Consider the following 8414-nt stretch of genomic DNA (forward strand, 5'->3'; position numbering starts at 1 on the left):
CAGAGGTTGCAGTGAGCCAAGATCGAGCCATTGCACTCCAGCCTGGGAAAAAAGAGAAAAACTCCACAAAAAAAAAAAAAAAAAAAAAAAAAAAAAAAAAGGAAAGAAAATATTTGGGGAAAAAACACAATGAAAAATAACAATACAACAGTAAAAATACTACAAATTTAAAAATCAATACAGCATGACAGCTTTTTGAATAGCATTTATATTGCATTAGTTATTCTATCTAGACATAATTTAAAGTATAAAGGAGGATGTTCATCGGCTACACGCAAATATTACACTGGGCTGGGGATGGTGGCTCACACCTATAATTCCAACACTTAGGGAGGGTGGGGTGGGCAGACTGTTTGAGCCCAGGAGTTTGAGACCAGCCTGGGCAATATGGTGAAACCCCGTCTCTACAAAAATCAGCCAGGTGTAGTGGCATGCGCCTGAAGTCCCAGCTACTCAGAAGGCTGAGGTGGCAGAATCGCTTGAGCCCAGGAGGCAGAGCTTGTAGTGGGCCGAGATCGCACCACAACACTCCAGCCTGAACAACAGAGCAATACTTTGAAAAAAAAAAAACACCATTTTATATAAGGGAGTTGAGTATCGTTGGATGCTGGCATCTGCAGGGGTTCCCAGAACCAATCCCCCGTGGATACAGAAGGATGACTGTATAGCTCAGACTTTAAGCCAAGCACAGTTGAGGGCACAGGGTAGAAACCCATAAAGGCCTGATGATTGCTGGGCAAGCCAAAAGCTACCTGGGAAAGAGCCAGCAAGGCCCCTGCCAAGGTGAGATCACAAAGCAGGGTGGGAAAATGTATGTCTTCCTGGCTACAAGGCAGAATGTCTAAGGCCCATAGGCCTTTGTTTCTTCCCTCCTCACTTTCTGATCCACTAATAACTCTCAGAGCCTGTAGGTGGTCCAGACATGAAAGAGGTGAGGGCTAAGGGGTTCCCCTGGAATTCTTTTCATTTTATGTGATTCCACTTCCCTTGAGGTCTCACTTTAATTTTTCACCCAACACTCCGAGGTTCCTCTAAATTAGCAGGACTTGTTTGAAAATAACTGAAGAACAGATAAGTACTTGAACTAAATCACTAAATCAGGACATTCCAATCATTTCTTGGAGTAGACCCTGCAGAGTAGATTTGTTAAGACAGTGAACATATACCCCTTTTAACCATGTTCTGCTCTTTCAGATGTCCAGGCAGAGTTGGGGAGGGCAAGCTCTGCCCACAACTCTAGGCTAAGGGAGCAGGATCCTCTATACTGGGCAAACTCGTCTGCCAGGACTGAACAGTGTGGCCCTCTGCACGCCTTCTGTTATTCCATGGAACATTCCAGCAAGTTCCAGAGCAGGCAGAGCATTGCACATAACAGAGCTCAGTCAGACCAGTGGACTGTCCTTAGCAAGAAGCAAATGGACATGAAATGCCCTGTTCCTGAGCGCATACCTGTGATTGCAGTGCCTTTTTGAAGCCGATCACATCAGGAATGTTTTATTTGTTCCCTACAGTTGCTATAACAAATTACTAACAACTTCGTGGCTTAAAAAAACACATATTTATTCTCTTACATTTCTGGAAGTCAGAAGTCCAAAATCAGTTTCACTGGCTCCAAACCAAGGTGTATGCTCGGCTGCCCACCCTCAGGAGGCTCTAGAGGATAATCATTTTCCTGGTTTTTTCAGCATCTACAGCTGCATTCTTGGCATTCCTTGGCTCATGGAGCCTTCCTCCATCTTCAAAGCCAGCAGCAGTGCATCATGCTTCAGTGGTCACATGGCCCTTCTCCTCTGTGTGCAATGTCCCTCTGTCTCTCTCTCTCTCTTTTTTTGGAGACTTGGGGGTGGAGGGACAGAGTCTCCCTCTGTTGCCCAGGCCGGAGTGCAGTGGCACGATCTTGGCTCACTGCAACCTCTGCCTCCCGAGTTCAAGCAACTCTCCTTCCTCAGCCTCCTGAGTAGCTGGGATTACAGGCGCGCACCACCACGCCTGGTTAATTTTTGTATTTTTAGTAGAGACGGGGTTTCACCATGTTGGCCAGGCTGGTCTGGAATTCCTGACCTTGTGACCCACCCACCTCTGCCTCCCAAAGTGCTGGGATTACAGGCATGAGCCTCCGAGCCTGGCCCCCTCTGTCTCTCTTATGAGGACACTTGTGATTTTATTTAGGGCCCATCCAGATAATCCAAGATAATCTCCCCGTGTCAAGATCCATAACTAAATCCCATCTGCAAAGTCTTTTTTGCCATATAAGATCGCATTCACAGGCTCTGAGAATCAGGATGTGGCCATCTTTGCAGACCATTATTCAACTCCCCACAGGAGTAGAGGTGAAACTGTCTGCCTGTGGGTTTGGAATCTACATTGACCAACCCAAACCTTCTGCCCCAAATGGCAATGAAAGAGGCTTCACGATCCCTCAAGAGACTCTTTTATTGCTGGTCTGAATTACAATGACACCAGTTCCCATTGTGCCCAGGTAAACAGGGAGCACCGCTCCTGAGATCAACAGCAGCCACCAACCACTGATCTTGTGGACACCTAGACCTCAGGTCAGCAGCATATTCCCTGATTACTGCTTCTTGTTAATATGTCACCTGCTTTTGCTTGCTGATGTATCATGGCACTTTCCAGCCTTCATATGCATGGTAGAGCCCGTTTCAGACACAGCAGAGTGAACCACATCCACTACCCCAAGGAATGTCCTGTCTCAATGCCTACATTTCTTCCAAGGGCATAGTGGCATGCCAGCCCACCAACTGGTCCCCCTGACAACCCCCCTGATCCCTCACTGCCCCAGAATGAACTTCCCAATGCCCATGTCTCCCTACATCACACCCTGATAAGCCCTTCAGTGGCTCCCCATGGCTGACAGCAGGATCAAGTTCTATGGTCCCCACTTGGTTTCAGGGCATTCCATGATCAGGCCCTGTAGATGGGTCGGCCCCATCTTCAACAATACCTCCTTTCTCTACCTACAGCTTTTACTCCCTCCTCCCTGGACTACTTTTGCCTCCTGAAACAAACCATGCAACTGCTACCTTGGTGCGCTTGTTTGTTTGTGTTTGTTTGTTTGTTTGTTTGTTTTAAATAGAGAATGGGCTCTTGCCATGTTGCCTAGGCTGGTCTCAAACTCCTGGGCTTAGGCGATCCTCCTGCCTTTGCCTCTCAATGTGCTAGGATTACAAGCATGAGCCATTGTGCCCAGTCTTTTGTGCCTTTGCTGATGCCAGTCTCTCAGCCTGGAATGCCTGCATTCTCTTCTGAAATTCTCCAAATGCACTCAGCTTTCAAGGCTTCACTTATTCAAGAGCAGTGAGGAGACAGTTTGTGCCTGCTGGGCATCAGGCTCGCTAAAGCACATATAGCATCTCCTTTAGTCATCACAACAGCCCTACAAAGTAGGAAAGGCTAGTCCTGTTTTCCTCCAGATATGAAAACTAAAGCACTGAGATGGAAGGAGATTTGTTCACAGTCACCTAGTGAATAAGTGATGAATTCTGTGGTCAGCTCAATAATGATCCCCAAAGATGTCCAGGTCCTAAGCCCCAGAACTTGTGAGTGTTACCTTATATGCCAAAAGTAACTGTCAGATGTGATTGAGTTAAGGGTCTTGAGATGGAGACCTTGGATTATCCAGGTCGACTCTAAATGCAATCACATGTGTCCCTTATAAAAGTGGGGCATAGAGAGATTAGACACAAAAGAGAAGATGTGAGAATAGAAGCAAGAGCTTGGAGTGCTGCAAGGAAGGGGCCATGAGCCAAGGAATGCAGCCAGCCTCTAGAAGTTGGAAAAGGCACAGAAACTGATTCTCTCCTGGAGTCTCTAGGAGGCCTGCAGCCCTGCCCATGCATTGATTTTAGCCCAGTGAGACCAATTTTGGACTTCTGACTTTCAGAACTGGAAGAGAATAAAAATGAGTGTTATCTTAAGCCATTATGTTTGTAGCAGTTTGTTACAATGGCCAAAGGAAACTAGTACCAAGAAAGAATGTGAGTTTAAATATCTCTGACACCAGAACTCATGTTCATTCTTCTCTCTGTGCAGCTTCCCAAGGGCCACTTCCTCTAGGACAATTTCCCTCACCACCCCCTCCAAAAGCAATTCTTTCCTTCTCTGTCCTTGCACTTCTGTGTATCTGTTATTCGCTTTGAAGGCCTGCCTGACCCATGCCATTCCCTCAGGGTTGGGACTGGGTGGTGCATGCATCTATGACCCCAGCAACTGCACAGAGGTTTCAAACGCATGCACGAAGGAATTCATGTATGTATGGCTACATACAGCCCAAGGGGGTTGTAGGGGTTGTTTGGGCCCTATGCCCTGACACCAAGGTTATTTAAGAGGTATCTATTCCTAACACACAGGGAAACCTCATATCAGGGTGCTATATATATATTTATTTTTGAGACAAGGTGTTGCTTTGTTGCCAAGGCTGGAGTACAGTGGTGCCATCATTACTCACTGCAGCTTCTACCTCCCAGGCTTAAGCAATCCTCTACCTTCAGTCTCCTGAGTAGCTGGGACTACAGGTGTGTGCCATCATGCCCAGCTAATTTTTTGTAGAGGTAGGGTCTCGCTATGTTGCCCAGGCTGGTGTTGAACTCAAGTGATCCTCTTGCTTGGGCCTCTCAAAGTTCTGGGATTACAGGCATAAGCCCAGCCTGGATGCAATATATATATATGTGTGTGTGTATGTGTGTGTGTATATATATATGTGTGTGTGTGTGTGTATGTGTATATATGTGTGTATATATATATATGTGAGAGAGAGAGTGTGTGTGTGTGTGTGTATATATATATATATATTTTTTTTTTTTTTTTTTTTTTGAGACAGGTTCTCACTCTGTCACCCAGGCTGGAGTGCTGTGGCACCACGACGCCTAGCTAATTTTTGTATTTTTTTTGTTGTTGTAGAGATGAGGTCTCACTATGTTGCCCAGGCTGGCCTTGAACTCCTGAGCTTAAGCCATCTGCCCACCTCAGCCTCTCAAAGTGCTGTGATTACAGGCGTGAGACATTGCGCCCAGTCAATCATTTTAAAATTAAGATAAAACCCACCTAATACAAAATTTAACATTTTAATCCATTCTACAACATGAATGAACTTTGTTTTTTGTTTTTGTTTTTATTTTATTTTGTTTCTAAGACAGGGTCTTGGGGTCAGGTGTGGTGGCTCACGCCTGTAATCCCGGCACTTTGGGAGGCCGAGGTGGGCAGATCACGAGGTCAAGAGGTCGAGAGCATTCTGGCCAACACGGTGAAACCCTGTCTCTACTAAAAATATAAAAATTAGCTGGGCGTGGTGGTGTGCACATGTAGTCCCAACTACTCGGGAGGCGGAGGCAGGAGAATCGCTTGAACCCGGGAGGCGGAGGTTGCAGTGAGCCGAGATCACGCCACTGCACTCCAGCCTGGTGACAGAGTGAGAGTCCCTTTCAAAAAAAAAAAGATAGGGTCTTGCTCTATCACCCATGCTGGAGTACAGTGGTGTCCTCTCTGCTCACTGTAGCCTTGATGTCCCAGGTTCAAACAATCCTCCCATCTCAACCTCCCAAGTAGGTAGGACCACAGGTGCGTGCCATCATACCCCGGTAATTGTTTGTCTATTTGTTTGTTTTTGTAGAGATGAGGTTTCGCCATATTGCCCAGTCTGGTCTCAAACTCCTGAGCTCAAGCGATCCACTCCCCTCAACCTCCTAAAGTTCTGGGATTACAGGCGTGAGCCACCACACTTGGCCTACAAATGAACTTTGAAAACATTATGCTAAGTGAAATAAACCAGACACAAAAGGACAAATATTGTTTGATTCCACTTATATAAAGTACCTAGAATAGTCAAAATCATTTAGAGAGCAAATAGAATAGAAATCTCCAGTGGGGTCTGGGGGCAGTGATTCACGCCTGTAATCCCAGCACTTTGGGAGGCCAAGGCGGGCGGCTCGCCTGAGGTCAGGAGTTCGAGACCAACCTGACCAACATGGCAAAACCCCATCTCTACTAAAAATACAAAAATTAGCTGAGTGTGATGGCGCACACCCGTAATCCCAGCTACTCAGAAGGCTGAGGCAGGAGAACCACTTGAACCCTGGAGGTAGAGGTTGCAGTGAGCTGAGATAGCACCGCTGCACTCCAACCTGGGTGACAGAGTGAGACGCCATCTCAAAAAAAAAAAAAAAAAGTCTCCAGGGGCTGGGGGAAGGGAGTAATAGTGAGTATTGAATGGGTATGGAGCTGCAGTATAGGATGATGAGAAAATTCTAGAGATGGATGGTGGTGATGGTTGCACAATATTATGAATGTATTTAATGTCAATGAATCATATACTTAAAAATGGTCAAAATAATAACTTTTATGATATATATAGTGACAATAATATGTTTAAAAAAGACATTTACCACTTAACCATTTTAAAATGTACTACCCATGGTTTTTAGTACATTAACGGAGTTGGGCAATCACCATTATAAAATCAATTGTAGAATATTTTCTTCACCCTACAAGAAACCCTGCACCCATTAAGGAGTCATTCTTCATCCCTCTCCCCCAGCCCTGGCAACCATTCATCTGCTTTCTGTCTCTGTGGATTTGCCCATTCTGCACATTTCATATACATAGAATCATACAACATGTGTCTGATTATGTGTCATACCTTCTGTGTCTGGCATTTTCAATTTAGCCTAATGTTTTCTTTTCTTTTTTTTTTTTTTTTTTTTTGAGACGGAGTCTCGCTCTGTCGCCCGGGCTGGAGTGCAGTGGCCGGATCTCAGCTCACTGCAAGCTCCGCCTCCCGGGTTTACGCCATTCTCCTGCCTCAGCCTCCCGAGTAGCTGGGACTACAGGCGCCTGCCACCTTGCCCGGCTAGGTTTTTTTTAGTATTTTTTAGTAGAGACGGGGTTTCACCGTGTTAGCCAGGATGGTCTGGATCTCCTAACCTCGTGATCCGCCCGTCTCGGCCTCCCAAAGTGCTGGGATTACAGGCTTGAGCCACCGCACCTGGCCTAGCCTAATGTTTTCAAGGTTCATCCATGTTGTAGCACAGATCAGTATTTCATTTCTTTTAATGGCTGAATAATATTCCATTGTATGACTGGACCACATTTTGTTTATCCATCCATTGCTTGATGGACATTTGGGTTGTTCCCACTTTGGCTATTATGAATGATGCTGCTATGATCATTTGTGTACAAGTATTCCCGTGAACATGAGTTTTTATTTCTCTTGGGTATATATCTAGAAATGGAATTTGCTGGCTCACATGGTAACTATGTTTATCAAGACACAACTTGCAGTAGAATCCAGCGCATCAACTCTGAGTCTGTGAGCTGTTGGAGGACATAGACAGCCTAGAAAACAGAAGGGCAAAGGCAATTGAAAGAATCTCCTTTTTAGGTCATACTTCCATTTTTCTCCCACCCGAAAGTGGGTCTGTTATTGAGTCACAAAATTGACAAGTTTGAGTTTGAGCACCCCTCCTGAGTTGTGCCATCACCCCAAGAGTAGGATTTCAGTTGGCAGATGGGTGGTCAACTGGTACATCTGGAGTTGACTTTGTCTATTATCTTTCTAATCATCCCTTTAGTCTAGAAAGCCTTTGCCTTTAGAACTGTTGGGCCAAAATCTAAACTCAGCTTGTGAAACTGCTGTCTCAGCCTCCTGGTATGTGAGAATTTGTCCATACTTGATACACAAATAACTATTTTGCTATTGACTGTTCCTCAGCCTGATCTATTCAAGCGAATCTCTTTGAAGACATGCCACCTACAGATCACGGTATTTCAACAACATTTGAACTCTTTCCAAGTATAATCTGTAACAATTTCTTCATTTTCACAATATTTGCCCTTTGAAACAGGCCCCAAGCTTGTGCGTTTAAAGCGGGGAGTGGGATTTAGAGAATGTCAAGCAAGCGAAATGGTTTAGGTTGGTTCGTTCTGTTCTGTGCCCATGAATAGCGCTTGATTCATGGACCACAAGTGGAATGTTGAACAGGATAGGCTCGTCATGGGGTACAGTAGAATTAGACTCAGCATACTCTCCAGACTTTCTCTCTCTGACCAGATGGGCAAGCCAAACCTCAAATAAGCACAAATCCTCTGATAACAGTTTATACTTCCAAACAGCCCACAGGAAATGGGACCCTTGATAAGAGAAGCAGCTTCACTTGTAAATTACAAGCATTCACTTACTAACATTTAAATTGACAATTATCGCAGCTTCAAATGCTGGGCTCCATTGGAAAGCAAGTCAAGTTGTTCATCTGTTGGGTTGGTGGCTGATCCCTTCTGTGGTTTGCTTACAAGTGAAAACCCTGCTGCTTGTTGGAACCCATTCTGCTTGATTTGGACTTGGCAGAAGTACCTGGTACAAAGGAAAAGACTTTTTAGCAGGGAGAACAGGGTGGCAGGTGTGG

Source organism: Piliocolobus tephrosceles, chromosome 12, assembly GCF_002776525.5.
Source record: "Piliocolobus tephrosceles isolate RC106 chromosome 12, ASM277652v3, whole genome shotgun sequence".
Taxonomy (NCBI): Eukaryota; Metazoa; Chordata; class Mammalia; order Primates; family Cercopithecidae; genus Piliocolobus; species Piliocolobus tephrosceles.